The sequence below is a fragment of the Macrotis lagotis genome, chromosome 3, assembly GCF_037893015.1.
Source record: "Macrotis lagotis isolate mMagLag1 chromosome 3, bilby.v1.9.chrom.fasta, whole genome shotgun sequence".
Taxonomy (NCBI): Eukaryota; Metazoa; Chordata; class Mammalia; order Peramelemorphia; family Peramelidae; genus Macrotis; species Macrotis lagotis.
The window spans coordinates 193,960,615-193,975,705 of NC_133660.1; positions in this window are offsets into that span (position 1 = coordinate 193,960,615).

Here is a 15,091-nt window from a genome sequence, read left to right on the forward strand (position 1 = left end):
AACAAAAATATTGAGTAGGAAGAGAAAAGCAAAAACAAAAATTCTGGACATTGAATGGAAACATTAAGATACACAAGAATAGTGCCTGTGCTAAAAAAATAAAAATCACCTCCTAGGCACTTCATTTACCCTCCCCAAGCCTCAGATTCTTTTTCTATATAAAATCAGCAATTAGACAAGAATATCTCAAAGATCCTTTTTGAGCTCTACAGTTTTTTATTTCCCTAGGTTTTATGTGACTGACTCAAAAGGTACTAATTTTCTTAGTATCACCTTTTCAGCTCAGAGCTCCTAATGGGACTGTTGGCTTATTATTTTGTCATATTATTTATGACTTCCAGGCCAATTCCTATATTACTTTAGGTCACAAATCTGGCAAGATAAAACTGTCTTCATCAGTAGAGGATTCCTGTTCCCTCAGGAAGTCAACCAACCTGCTCTCTCCCAATCCTAGGTGGAATCTCCAGTGATGAGAATGAACCACAGAAAGCCAATATGAACACAAATGGATATCGACAATATTGACTCAGGTAGTGAAGAGAATCTATCTGGTAAATTGTAGATCTTGGTGTGAGATTGAGGAAAGAATTTGATTGATTCCTGTTATTATTCTATTGGAAGACAACATCTAGGAATTACCTAGAACTTAGCCTTAAAACAACAGAGAAAAATTGAGGGGGAGGAAGGGTGAGTATAATATTGACTAAAGTTTGAACCAATTAATCAACAACCATTCATTAAAACACCAACTATGGGGGCAGTTAGGTGGCAAAGTGGATTGAGCACCAGCCCTGGAGTGAGGAGGAACTGAGTTCAATTCTGACCTCAGACGCTTTATAATTACCTAGTTGTGTGACCTTGGGCAAGCCACTTAACCCCATTGCATTGTAAAAATTAAAACTGAGCACACACACACACACACACACACACACACACACACACACACACAAAACCCCACTATGTGCTAAATCCTAGGGACACAAAGACAAAAGTGAAACAATTTCTGCTTCTCAGATTTATATGCTCCTTTCCCCCCAATCAATCAATCATCATTTTTAAAAAGCTTTTTACTTTATAATATTTTATTTTTTCCAATTATGTATAGTTTTCAGCATTCATTTTTGTTACATTTTGAGTTCCAAATTTTTCTGCCTCCTTCTCTTCCCTCTCCCTTCCTCAAGACAGCAAGCCATCTGATATAGTTAATATATGTAAAGTCATGTTAAATATATTTCCATATTAGTCATGCTGTGAAAGAAGAATCAGAACAAAAGGGAGGGAAAATCATGAGAAAGAAAGAAAGAAAAAAGCAAAAAAAATTTTTTTTAAAAGTGAAAATAATATGCTTTGTTCTGCATTCAGACTCCATACTTTCTTTCCTCTGGATGTGGATGGCATTTTCTATTGCAAGTCTTTTGGAATTGTCTTTGGTCACTGTATTGTTGAGAAAAACTAAGTCTATCATAGTTGATCATCACACAATGCTGCTATTAATGTTCTCCTGGTTCTGCTTACTTCACTCAGCATCAGTTCATGTAGATATTTTCAGGTTTTTTTTAAAAAACTTTGCCTGTCCATTTCTTATAGAACAATAGTACTCGATTACATTCATGTATCAAAACTTATTCAGTCATCCCTCAATTGATAGGCATTCCCTCAATTTCGAGTTCTTTGCCACCACAGAAAAAGAAGCTTTAAAAATTTTTGTACTTGTGGGTCCTTTTCCCTTTTTTATGACCTCTTTGAGATATAGATTTAGTTGTGGTAGTGCTGGATCAAAGAGTATACACAATTTGATTACCCTTTGAGTATGGTTCAAAATTGCTTTCCATGATGGAGACTTCACAACTCCATCAGAGCATTAGTGTCCCATTTTATCCCCATCCCCTCCAACATTTAACATTTTCCTTTTCTGTTATATTAGTCAATCTGGTTGATATGAGGTGGTACCTCAGATTTGTTTTAATTTGCATTTCTCTAATCAATCATGATTTAAAGAATCATTATGGGGCAGCTAGGTGGTGTAGTGAATAAAGCACCTGCCCTGGAGTCAGGAGTACCTGGGTTCAAATCTGGTCTCAGACACTTAATAATTACCTAGCTGTGTGGCCTTAGGCAAGCCACTTAACCTCGTTTGCCTTGCAAAAAAAAAAAAAAAACTAAAAAAAAGAATCATTATATGACTATAGATAACTTTAATTTCTTCATCTTAAATTTGTCTGTTCATATCCACCATTTATCAATTGGAGAATGACTTGTATTCTTTTATCTGTCTCTATTTGTGCCTGTTTCTGTCTCTGTCTGTCTGTCTCTGTCTCTGACTCTGTGTGTCTGTGTCTCTGTCTGTCTTTTGTTTGTCTGTCTCTCTCTCTTTTTCGCTCTCTTTCAGTAATGAATTTCCACCATTGTACAAATGCTATTATTAGAAGCATCTAGAGCTAGACTAGGAGTCAGAAAGATTCATCTTCCTGAGTTCATATCTAACTTCAGATATTTACTAGCTTGTGGGATCCTGCTTTTCTTAGTTCCTCGTCTATAAAACAATCCAGAAAAGGACATGGCAAACCACTCTAGTATCTTTACCCAGAAAATCCCAAATGGGGTCACAGAGAGTCAGTCATAATTGAACAAACATTATTAGCCAAGCAAAGTAAGAAAAATTAAGAAGCATGAACTCTGAGATTCCTTGTACAGTAGTGAAATGAAAATTGGATCTAAAATTAGAAGAATTGGATTCAAATCCCATATGTAATACTAACTTTCTCTGTAGCCTTGGAGAAGAAAAATAATTACTACCATTTATAGACCACCTACTATGTGCCAGATACTATAAGAACTTTCAAACATTTCATTTGATCCTTACAACACCCCTGGGAGGAGGGTGCTATGATATGTTCATTTTTCAGATTAGAAATTGAGGCAGAGACTTGCTCCAGTTCACACAACTAAAAAGTATGTTAGGTGGGATTTAAGCTCAGGTCTTCTTGACTCCAGTTATGGTCTCTATCCACTACACTACCTTGCTGCCTTGCCAGGAGAAGTCATTTAAACTCTGCATACAATTTGAACTAGAGGCTCTCTAATATCCTTAATGGCTCTCTATCAATTACATGATACTGTGAAAATGTCTGTAGCCCATGAAATATCCCATTCATGCTTGTGGAGAGTCCCATGTCTTACTTCATCATATTTATTTGCTTGAATCCTTCAGGGTCACCTTTCTTTACCTCAGTCTCTGACACAGAAGCTACATATTGATAGATATAAAAAAAGGACTACTTATAAATTACTCTGGAATGATTTTCCTTGAAAATAGTGTCTCGGGGCAGCTAGGTGGCGCAGTGGATAAAGCACTGGCCCTGGAGTCAGAAATACCTGGGTTCAAATCCAGTCTCAAACATTTAATAATTAATTACCTAGCTGTGTGGCCTTGGACAATCCACTTAACCCTATTTGCCTTGCAACCCCACCCCCCAACAAATAGTGTCTCATAATAGGGAAATGATTGTGATTTCTTTGGTATGGCGAGTTCCCAGTGAAGACCTAACTCTGACAATTCAGGTTGGCACCTTCTCTGCAACACTGGGTCTTGGAGACTTAGCTGCATCACAAAGTAACATAGTCAGTGACATACCAAGTGACACAACTGAAGCAGCACTTGAATCACGGGCTTCCTGTTGTCAAGATCAAATCATTGTCTTTCATGTTACCCTGACTTTCATGTTTTATATTAAATGATGGAAAATAGGATTATTGTTCCAGTTCTGCCAAATCTGCCCATAATTATGAAATGTCTAGCTTATCTAAGCATTTCATTTCCTCCTGCACCAAGCAGTAGGTGTGCTTGATAAATATGGAACTGAATTTTCCTTAAAGTACCTCTCATGCATAATCTGATTTGAATTTCATAATAACCCAATGAGGTAGATACCACAGGTATAATTATCCTTGATTAAAGACAAGGAAACTGAGATCCAGAGAGATTATTGTTAATAGTAACAATAATAATAATAGTTTAATTTACCTAGTCCTGTAAGATTTGCAAAGTACCTAACAGACATATCTCACTTGATCTTCATAACAACCCTAGGTAGTAGTTGCTCTTGTTATTCCAACCTTACAAATGGAGAAACTGAAATTGAGATAGGTTAAGTGACTTACCCAGGATCATTCAAGCAAAGGCTAGATGACCACCTTTCAAAGAGATTATAGGTTATAGAAAGGATTCTTACATAGAATTGCTAACTTCTAAAGTTCCTCTAGCCTTGGAATTCTATACTTCTAGGCTTTACCTTTGCCTTAATTACATGCTCACTTATTCAGTTACTTATAGAGCTCATAAGAGTAGATGTTTGACATATTTGTTGAATGAATGAATGCAGATCCTTTCATACATTGGATCTCTTCAGATTTACCACAGGTCACAGCAAAGCAATTAAAATGTTTTCATAGCTTTTAGTTACTAATTTTAATTAATTTAAATTCAATGAAGACTTATCAAAAACCAACTATGACCAAAACTCTGTGTTAGGCATTGTATTAGGCAAAACAAACCAGTCCTCAAAAAGTTTACATTTTACTGAAATTTTGCTAAGAATTTTGTGATTAAAAAGAAAACTAAAACCTTCTGTTCCTTGACTAAAAGTAGTCTCATGCATCTCCACTAATTTTTCTCCAGGAATTCTTAATCTTGCTCTATGAACTTAAAAGAATTATTGGATATTTATATTTAAGTATAATTGTTTTCCTTTTTAACCTTATGTATTCTAAATTATATATTTAAAAACATTATTCTGAGAAGGGATTCATAGGCTTAGACAGCCAAAGGGGTCCACAACATACAAAAGGATAAGAATCACTACTCTAGGAAGTAGCCAGATGGAGAAGTACATAGAGTATCAGCTCTGAAGTCAAGATAATTTGAATTCAGATTTAATCTCAGATGCTTTCTAACTAACTGTATAATTGATGCTGGGTAAATCACTTAATCCCAATTGCCTCAAACAAGTTAAAAGAACCACTATTCTAGGTAGTGTATTGTGGGGGGAAAGACACTAGGCTAAAAGTCAAAGGAACAGAATTTAGGTTTTAGCTCTGCCAATTCTTTGTGACCCTATACAAATGACTTTACCATCCTGGTGCAGTTTCCTCAACTATAAAATCAGAGGACTGGACTGAATCATCTGGAAAGTCCCTTCCTTCTTTCTCTCTCTCACACTTTCAGACTGGTCTGAATCATTTCTTAAATATCTTTTTTCTTTCTTTCCTTTTTTCCTTCCTTCATAATGAGTCTTCTATCTCATTCAAGTTGGAAGTGCAGCAACTACTCATTGCTCACTACCTGGGTCTGTTTCCTTAACTCCTGAGTTCTAGGGATCTACCAACCCTCAGCTCTCCCCAGTAGAAGGGATTACAAGCATTAGTCTGGAAACATAGCCATCTCCCTTCCCCTCTGACAATCTGAAAGTGTTATATCTCCTGGGAAGAATTTAACAATTCTCCCATTTCAAGTTTTTCTTGGATTTGAAAATTCCTTATTCTCCTCTATCTTGATCATCTTACATTATTTCTCATACTGAGAAAGGGGAAATTCCTATTTTCCTTAAAGGTCATTGTGCACCTTTAAAATCATATAAATACCAAATTAAGATAGCTTTTGTCAAAAACCACAATCCTTCAGAATTAATTGATCCTGGAATCCTAGGGGGGAAATTAGTCTGAGATGAGCCTGCTTGAGCAATTAGAGGAAGTAGCTTAGAGGAATTTCTCTTAGTGTTACACTGACTATAATTATGGTATCATTGCCTTTAGGGAGAACTCTTCCTCCTTTTCTTATCACAGTATAATATTTGACCTAATAGATTAATTAAATCCTAGAAACATCAACTTTCAGTTGGTAGCTATTAGATTACTTCTTCCTCCTCACAGGAATTCAACTTATGTTCAGATTAATACAGGAATGGGAAACTAAGTCCTCATGGTTCAAGTAATTTCTTGGTCTTCTCTAGGTCTCCATCCTCCTACACTCTTTTACAACATTTAACTATCTATCATCTCCTTTTTTCCTGAAATTTGCTTTTCCTTTGGCTTCCTCAATATGGCAATGTCCTGGCTGTCCTATTTCTCTGACATCTTCTTGGTCTCTTTTTCTATCTTTCCTTTTTCTCCAGCATCCTAAATAGAAATGCTTTCCAAGATTTTTCATTGTCCTTTTGCCCTTCTCAGTCTTCATTGGCTTCTTGGAGATCTCATTTACTTCTAAAGCTTCAACCAATTCACCTTCACAGTGTATTGGTTTTCAAATCAATATCGTCTACCCAAATTCCCCCTTTTCATCTTTGTCCATTAAAATTCTTCCCCTCACAAGACAAAGATTTTGCAATGGAGTGGAAGAGGGGGAAGGTGAAGGGGAGCAAGTGAGTCTTTACTCTCATTAGAAGTGGCTCAGACAGAACCAGAAAAACATTGTATACCCTAACAGTAACATGGGGGTGATGATCAACTTTAATGGACTTGCTCATCCCTTCAGTGCCAAAATCAGGCACAATTTTGGGGTATCTGCAATGGAGAATATCATCTGTACCCAGAGAAAGAATTATGGACTTTGAACCAAAGACTATTACCATCAAATTAGGGGAAAAAAACCTTTATATTATTATGTAATTTTATTATCTCATACTTTATTTTTCTTCCTTATGGATATGATTTCTCTGTCATCACATTCAACTGAGATCAATGTATAACATGGAAGCAATGTAAAGACTATCAATGCCTTCTGTGGGGGGTGAGGGGAGGGAAGCAAGAATGGGGAAAAATTGCAAAACTCAAAATAAATAAAATCTTTCTCTAAAAAAAGAAGTGGTTCAGAGAGGAAATAACATACACATTCAATTGGTTATGAAAATGGAAAGGAAAGGGAAGGAAGAAAGGGGACAGGGGGAGGGGAGGAAGGGTGTAGATGACAGAAGAGAGGGAAGATCATGAGAGAGGGTAGTCAGATATAATACATTTTTGAAGAGGGACAGGGTGAAAGGAGACAGAATAAACTAAATGGGGGTGGGGAGGAATAGGATGGAGGGAAATACAGTTAGCAACTGTGTAAAAAATTGAAGCTAGTTCTCTGGGACTTATGATAAAGAATGTTATCCATCCCACAGAAAGAGCTGATGGGGGGCGGCTAGGTGGTGCAGTGGATAAAGCACCAGTCCTGGAGTCAGGAGTACCTGGGTTCAAATCCAGTCTGAGACATTTAATAATTACCTAGCTGTGTGGCCTTGGGCAAGCCACTTAACCCCATTTGCCTTGCAAAAAAAAAAAACCTAAAAAATTTTTAAAAAAGAAAGAGCTGATGGTATCTGAATACAGATTGAAGCACACTTTTTTTTCTATTTTTATAGGGGTTTCGCTTTTTTGTGGGAAGGGGGATTATGTTTACTTTTACAACATGACTATTGTAGTAATGTAGAAAAAAATAAAAATTAATAAATTAATTTTTTAAATTCTGCCCCACCTTTCTGTTCAAATGTTCCCTCCTTCACAATAATCCCTGTACATCCTAGACAAAAGTGGCCCTTCCCTTCCCTGCTCTCTTATGACATTTTGTAATATCAATATGGCACCTATCATTATTACAGTTATATAATACAAACTTTATAGTTAGTTGTACTTCACGCTCTAAGAGGACCAAAATGACACTGATGTCTCTAGATGGGTTCATCTCATGTTTCCTTTATGCTACTACAATTTTACTTTGCTAATAAAGCACAGAATCTTCTTTGATGTGAGCACACCTTTTGGTTAGTCCTATTCCAGTGTCTCCCCTGTCTCACAGTCAATTCCTGTTTTTCAGTGAGACTTTAAGAGTGTCCTTGTACCAGTTCCTCTGACTTCCTTGTGAACAAATGTTTGCCCTGTGTGAGTTCTCCGTAAAAAAAATCTTTTAGGCAACATTTTGACATTCAAACAATATAACCAGGCCATCAAAGTTGCTCTCTGCAAGTTTGCATACTTGGTAATTCACTTTGAGAAAGAACCTTAGTGACCAATACTTTGTCTTGCCATATAATTTGGCAATGTATGCATCAACATCATTGTCTATGTGAACATCCCTGGAAAGTATTTTACCAAAGTAAGGGAACTTATCCACAAAATTCAAAATCTCTCCATTTGTTATATCTAATAGTTCCACATATGGATGGTGCAGTGCTGATTGGTGGAGAACCTCTTGTTTTCTTGCTTTTGATGGTCAAGTCAAAATTAGCAAAAGTGGCAGGGAATTGGTCCATACTCTGTTGTATCTCAACCCCAGAGGTTGTATTGAGTATATAATCATTTGCAAAGAAAAAGTCACACAGCAATATTTCCTCAACTTTAGTCTTGCCTTGTTGTCTTTTCAGGTTAAATAATTTACCATCAGTATGGTAGCTATGCTTCTGTTTTTATCTTCCTTGAAGGCACCCAACAACATTGCTGCCAACATCATATTAAAGAGCATGGGAGAGGCATCAAGATGGTACAGAAGATAAGAACACTAGTCCTGGAGTCAGACAGACCTAAGATCAAATCCACCCTCAGACATTTGACAATTATTAGTTGTTTAACCCTGGGAAAGTAACAACCTGGATTGCTCCACATGTGCACACACACACACACACACACACACACACACACATAAACACAAACACACACAATAGCATGTGAGTAAGCAGACAGCCCTGTTTCACTCCATTGATGACTGGGAGTGTAAAGGCATCATCCCATTATCCAGAACCTACTCAGTCTTGCCATTTTGAAACTGGTATATACTATTGATGAATCTCTCTGGGTAACCAAATTTTCCCACAATCTTCCATAAGCCCTCATTACTGACAATGAAAGGCATCTACAAACCTTGTATACAGACTCTATTCTACTGCTGACAATATTCTTGGAGGCAACTACACCATGTCAAGCTTTCCTTGGTCCTTTCTGAAACCACACTGGCTCTCAGGTGGATGAACATTTTCCTGGTAAAGGATCAGTCTATAAAAGAGCATTTGGCAAGAATCTTGTTGATCATGACTAAAAGGAACTCTGCATTCACAATGATTGTCAAAGAACAGATGGACAAGGAAGCATCCTTAAAGTCCTGAGGGATAACTTCTTCTTGCCATATAAGCAGAGGCTTTCAGTCAGCGTTTGTTAGTGCAGTTATAAATTTCAACTGAAAGAATCAGCACCAGATGCTTTGCTGCACAAGAAGAGCCTAATGATATTCAAAAACCTCTCCTCTAGTTGAAAGACAATTTGGTGGCACAGTGGATAGAGCACTGGCCATGGAGTCAAGAGAGCAGTTCAAAGAGACTTGACACTTACTAGCTGTGTGACCTGGGACAAATCACTTAACCCTGATTGTCTCACATTTATGGTCATTTTCAGTCATCTTGATTCGTATCTGGACCAAGTGACTCTGGAGGAGAAAATGACTTAGCACAATACCTCATTCAAATCCAGTTCATATGCTTGTCATGTTCCTGTTGTCATAGTCTTCTCTGAGAAGATTTAATATCATCATTCATTTGGAAGTTTGGCTAGAGAAGGATTGACTTCAATAGTCAGTGGTTTCAGTATTGGTTGATGATGGTCTGTTGAAAGTACTACAGAAGTTTTCAACCCATCTCATGTCCTTATCACAAATTAGTGTGGTTCTAACAGCATTGAGTAATTGAGAAGAATGATAAATACATAAATAGCCTTCAGGGTTTGATAAAAGTGCTTTGAACTGTTACTATTAGCATAAAACTAAATCTCATATACTTTCTTACTGAGTCAAGAATCCTGCATCTCTCTAAACTTTGCTTGCACTTTACTTTTGATGTTGCCTTCTTAGAGAAAAGTGAACTATCCTGCTAGAAGAACCTTTCAAATTCTCATTTTTCTTGCTTAGCAGCTTCCAAATTTCTTCATCTTCATCAAACCAATCTTGACTCAGAAGAGTACATTCAGGGCTGTGCACCAAAATCTCTGTAAGCTTCCCACTTCTTTTCTTCTCCATTGTTGCCAACCATAAATTGGTTCCACTTATCCTCCAAGTTAACAACAAACTTTTCAAGCTCAGAGAAGCATTCTAATCCATTGACGATAAGTCTTCTGGTAGTCATCTAGCCTTGGTGCTATTGCTCTGGTTGAGTGCAAATATTGGGGGAGCACGCTGCACATATCACCTTATCACTTTCTCTTCTCCTTACAATGGCAATCTATTATATGCTTAGAGGATGCTACAAAAAATTTTATTGCATTTAGGTAAATGAAAGACAATGTTGGTGATGAGAAGGTAATAAGATGCATGAGACTTCAGTAGAAAGTGACTGTTGCTGTTGCCATTTTATTTTTTCCCAAGTCCTCCCTGCTATGCCTGATGGTCTGTGCCTATTTTGGCATTAAATTTACCCAGTATTATAAGCTTGTCCTCTTTTGGCACATTGATGTTGAGGGATAGATCTTCATAGCATTTTTTCTTTGACCTCATATGGGTTTATCCTGGTGGGAGTATATACACTGATGATGTTGATATGGTACTTTCCTACAAGTGACAATCACATTGCTGTGAGTCTGTTGTTAAATCTTTTGAAGAGGCATGCAAGCGTGTTAACTAGATTAATTTTAATTGTGAAATCTATGCCAACTTCATGGTGCTCCCCATCACTGTGGTCATTTCAGAAAAATTTATATCCAGATTTAGCTTGGGTAAGCAGCCCTTCATTTGCCAGCTTTATTTCATTTAGGGCTACAATTTAGATGGAATACCTACTGAGCTCTTTCTCATAAAGAACTATTTGTTTTTTTCTGGTCTACTGGATTTCATATTGTCCATAAGTATGCACAAATTCCATGTACCAGTGGTGAGTGGAATCATCTTGGCAAAAGTTTTTGTGCATTTTTTCTGTTTTGACCAAAGTGTGGTTTCCTATTTACTTGCCTGCAGTAAACAGGCAAGGGGTAGGTTAGGTAGAGCAGACAATTTTAAGGCATGTTTTCTAGCCCCTTTCTTATGCCAGAAAATGCACAATGCAATCCTTTAAAAAAAAAGTTGCTCAAATACTAGGGGGCTGATGAATCCCAATGTGACATCATTTCAATGAGAAGTGAACCCTACCACCAGGCTGCCTGTGTGTCAGGATATATCTATATCTCCCAGTGAATCTACAACTGCTGCTTCATTACTTGTCTATTCTCACAGGCCATTGAGTCAGGTAAAAATGATAAAATGGTATGGGTTGATGTCTTTTGACTTGTGCATAAATTGGATTTAAGTGAGGCAGGATTGTGTGAAGTCATTGACCTCATTCTTCCAAAATAACAAGTCCAGTGGCAAGACAAAAGTCAAGATGACTGGCAATGGCTTAGGATATTGGGAGATGATCTTGGTGTCTTTAGTGTCTAAGATCCAAATACTCTATAATGCCTATTTTAGCTGCCTTCATTGCCACTGGAACAAATTACTTTCATCTGTCCATTCCACTAAGGAAAGTCTTCATATGCTGGGGATAGATAGATACCTCCCTATCTCATCAATAAGCTGGAGTTCTCAGTTACTCTCAACTTGGTTTACTAGGTTGTGGCCACTGTGCATGCTAGAGCTTCTTATAGGTGAGAGTTGAGTGAATCAGATGGACAACAAAGGGGGGATTTATTGTTGTTTACTTGTTTCCAACTCTTTATGACCTATTTGGGATTTTCTTGGCAAAGATATTGGAGTGACTTGCCATTGTCTTCTCCAACTCATTTTTTTTAGTAACAAAAAAAAGATTTAAGTATTACTGTGGAGTTAAAGCAAAGGGAGAGATAAATGACAGTGTAAGCAATAAGGAAATAGGGGCTTGTGAGCCCCCTAGAGCAGGCTGTCCTCCCAAAAGAAGACAAGCAAACCGGGGAAAAGTAGTAAAGAAGGACATAGGGGATATATGGTTAATACATAGAATATAAGATTTCCCATGGTAAGACCTTATAGTTTAGCTACAGAGAATTACTGACCCTCAGTTTACCTCTGGTATACAGAGAATCACTGACCCCCAATTCACCCCTGATGTACAAGGAGGAGAGATGAGCAGGATTGATCTCATGCACATATTTATTTATTTATTTTGAAGTTTTATTTATTTTTATTTTTGTACAAATTATGTTTTTTATACATTACTAAAATAGTCTTGTTTAAGAGTAAATGTAATACCCTCTCCACCCCCCCAAAAAATATGGACCCTCATGAGAAATAAAGGAAAGAGAAAAAAAACTGTGCTTCAGTCTGTGTTCCAACACCAACAGCTCTGTCTCAGGTGTATCACATTCTTTATGATAAGTCCATCATAAAAGCTATTTCCATATTTTTTCCATTGTTGCCATCTGATCGCAACTCCATCCATTCATACCTCCCCACTACCTTATATTATATTTTCTCTCTCCTTTCACTCTGTCCTTCTTCTAAAATGTACTATAGGGTAGCTGAGTGGCGCAGGGGACTGATCACTGACCCTGGGGCCAAGAGGCCCCAAGCCCACATACCACCCCTAAGGCCCAGAACCACTCAGCCCTGTGGTCCCAGACAGGCCACCCAATCCCAGCCCCTTGCAAGAAGTAAAAAAGAAAATGTGTTATATCAGACCATTCTCCCCTACAATCCACTTTCTTCTCCATCTATCACATCCCCCCTTTCCCTCCTTCTTACTCTAGATGTCTATACCCTATTGAGTGTATATGCAGTTTCCTCTCCAAGTCACCTCTGATGAGAGCAAAGGTTCCCTCATTCCCCCTCACCTTCCCCCTTCCATATCACTGCAATAACTCATTGCAATAAAAAGAAATCTTATTATATGAAATATCTTAGCCTATTCCACCTCTCCTTTCTCTTACTCCCACTACATTTCCCTTTTAGCCATTGACTCCATTTTTTACAATATATTGTATCTTCAATTTCAGCTCTCTTCTGTGCTTCATCTATAAAAGCTCCTTCTACCTGCTCTATTAAATGAGAAGCTTTATATGAATATTATCAGTATCATTTTTCTATACAGGAATACATGTAGTTCATCATCATTAAGTCCCTCATATTTTACCCTTCTCCCTCACTCTATGCTTCACTGAGTCCTGTATTTGAAGGTCAAACTTTCTATTCAGCTCTGGTTGTTTCAACAGGAACAATTGAAATTCCTCTAGTTCATTGAAAGTCTGTCTTTTCCTCTGGAAGAGGATGTTCAGTTTTGCTGTGTAGTTGATTCTTGGTGGCATTCCAAGCTCTTTTGCCTTCCAGAATATTATATTCCAAACCCTAAAAGACTTTAATGTAGCTGCTGCTAAGTCCTGTGTGATCATAACTGCAGCTCCACAATATTTGAATTGTGTATTTCTGACTGCTTGTAATATTTTCTCTTTGACTTGGGAATTCTGAAATTTGGCTATAGTATTCCTGGGGATTGTTTTTGTTTTTTTAGATCTCTTTTTGGGGCAGATCAGTGGATTCTCTCAATGTCTATTTTCCCCTCTGCTTCTAGGATATCTGAGCAATTTTCCTGTAAGAATTCTTTAAAAATGAGGTCAAGGCTTTTTTCCTGATCATGACTTTCAGGTATCCCAATAATTTTTTTTTAGGTTTTTGCAAGACAAATGAGGTTAAGTGGCTTGCCCAAGGCCACACAGCTAGGTAATTATTAAGTGTCTGAGGCTGAATTTGAACTTAGGTACTCCTGACTCCAGGCCAGTGTTCTCTCCACTGCGCCACCAAGCCACCCTGCCCAATAATTTTTAAATTATCTTTCCTGAATTTGGTTTTCCAGATCAGTTGTTTTTTTCAATGAGATATTTTTCTTCTAGTTTTTCATTCTTTTGGTGTTGAAGTATTGTGTCTTGACTTCTTGTAAAGACATCAGCTTCCTTTAGCTCCATTCTACATCTGAAGGATTTGTTTTTGTTTTCTTCAGAGAACTTTCTTATCTCTTTTTCCATCTGGCCAATTCTGCTTTTTTAAAGCATTTTTCTCCTCAATAACTTTTTGAACTGTTTTATCCATTTGACCTATGCTGGTTTTTAACATATTATTTTCTTCAGCATTTTTTGGATCTCCTTGACTAAGCTGCTGACTTCTTCATGTTTTTCCTGCATCTCTTTCATGTCTTTTCCCAATTTTTCTTCTATCTCCCTTACTTGATTTTTAAAATCTTTTTTTGAGCTCTGTCATAGCCTGAGCCCAATTTCTGTTATTCTTGGAGTCTTTAGATGCAGGAGCTTGTACTTCTTCATCTTCAGATGGAGTATTTTGATCCTTCTTGGGATCATAGACTGTATTTCTCAATGGTGTTCCCCTTGTTTTCTCTGTTTATTCATTCCCCAGCCTGTTCCTGGTTTTGGGGTGCTTCCTGAGTTTTTTAGTATTATTGGGACACCCCTCCCACAAGGATCTCAGTGTGTGAAGCTCTGACTTCCCTTCTGGTCTGTGAATGACCTCTCTGCCACAGGCCTGAGATGGGGGGGGGGGGCTGTTCAATGGGAGGCCTAGACTGTGAACAGGATCTGACTGTGGTCAGAGTCCCAGAGTTCTGTTCCAGGTACAGAGGACAGACCTCTGAAGTCTCTCTCTACTCCCTTATCTTTGATGGGCTGAGCATTCAAGGCTCAGTTGCCTGGGGCTCCTGTTTACTCCTGCTTATGCTCCTGCTTACTGGTTCCATGCCTGCTTCCATTTCCTGGGGCCACTGCTGCTGAGTTGACTGACACAACTGCCCTGAGGGCCTGAGCTTCCTGAGCTTGCTCTGGTAGAGGTCCCCTCTGCTGATCCTTCAATTTGTGCCCTGTGCTCCCCAGGATGTAGGCCAGGAAACTGCTCCCAGATGCCCTGGGGTTGCCTCCAGGAGCCTGAAGTTTCTTCACTCTGGGGCCACCCCTCTAACTCCATGGAGCTGAGTCTTTCCAGTATTTTCCAGGTTACCTTGGTCCAGAGAATTGCCTCACTGGATCTTTCTGTGGGTTCTGTCTCTCAAAAATTTAGAGTCTTAATTTTAAGATTTTTGAAATATTATGGAGAGAATACCTAGGAGAGGCTCTTCTCCTGTTGCCATCTTGGCTC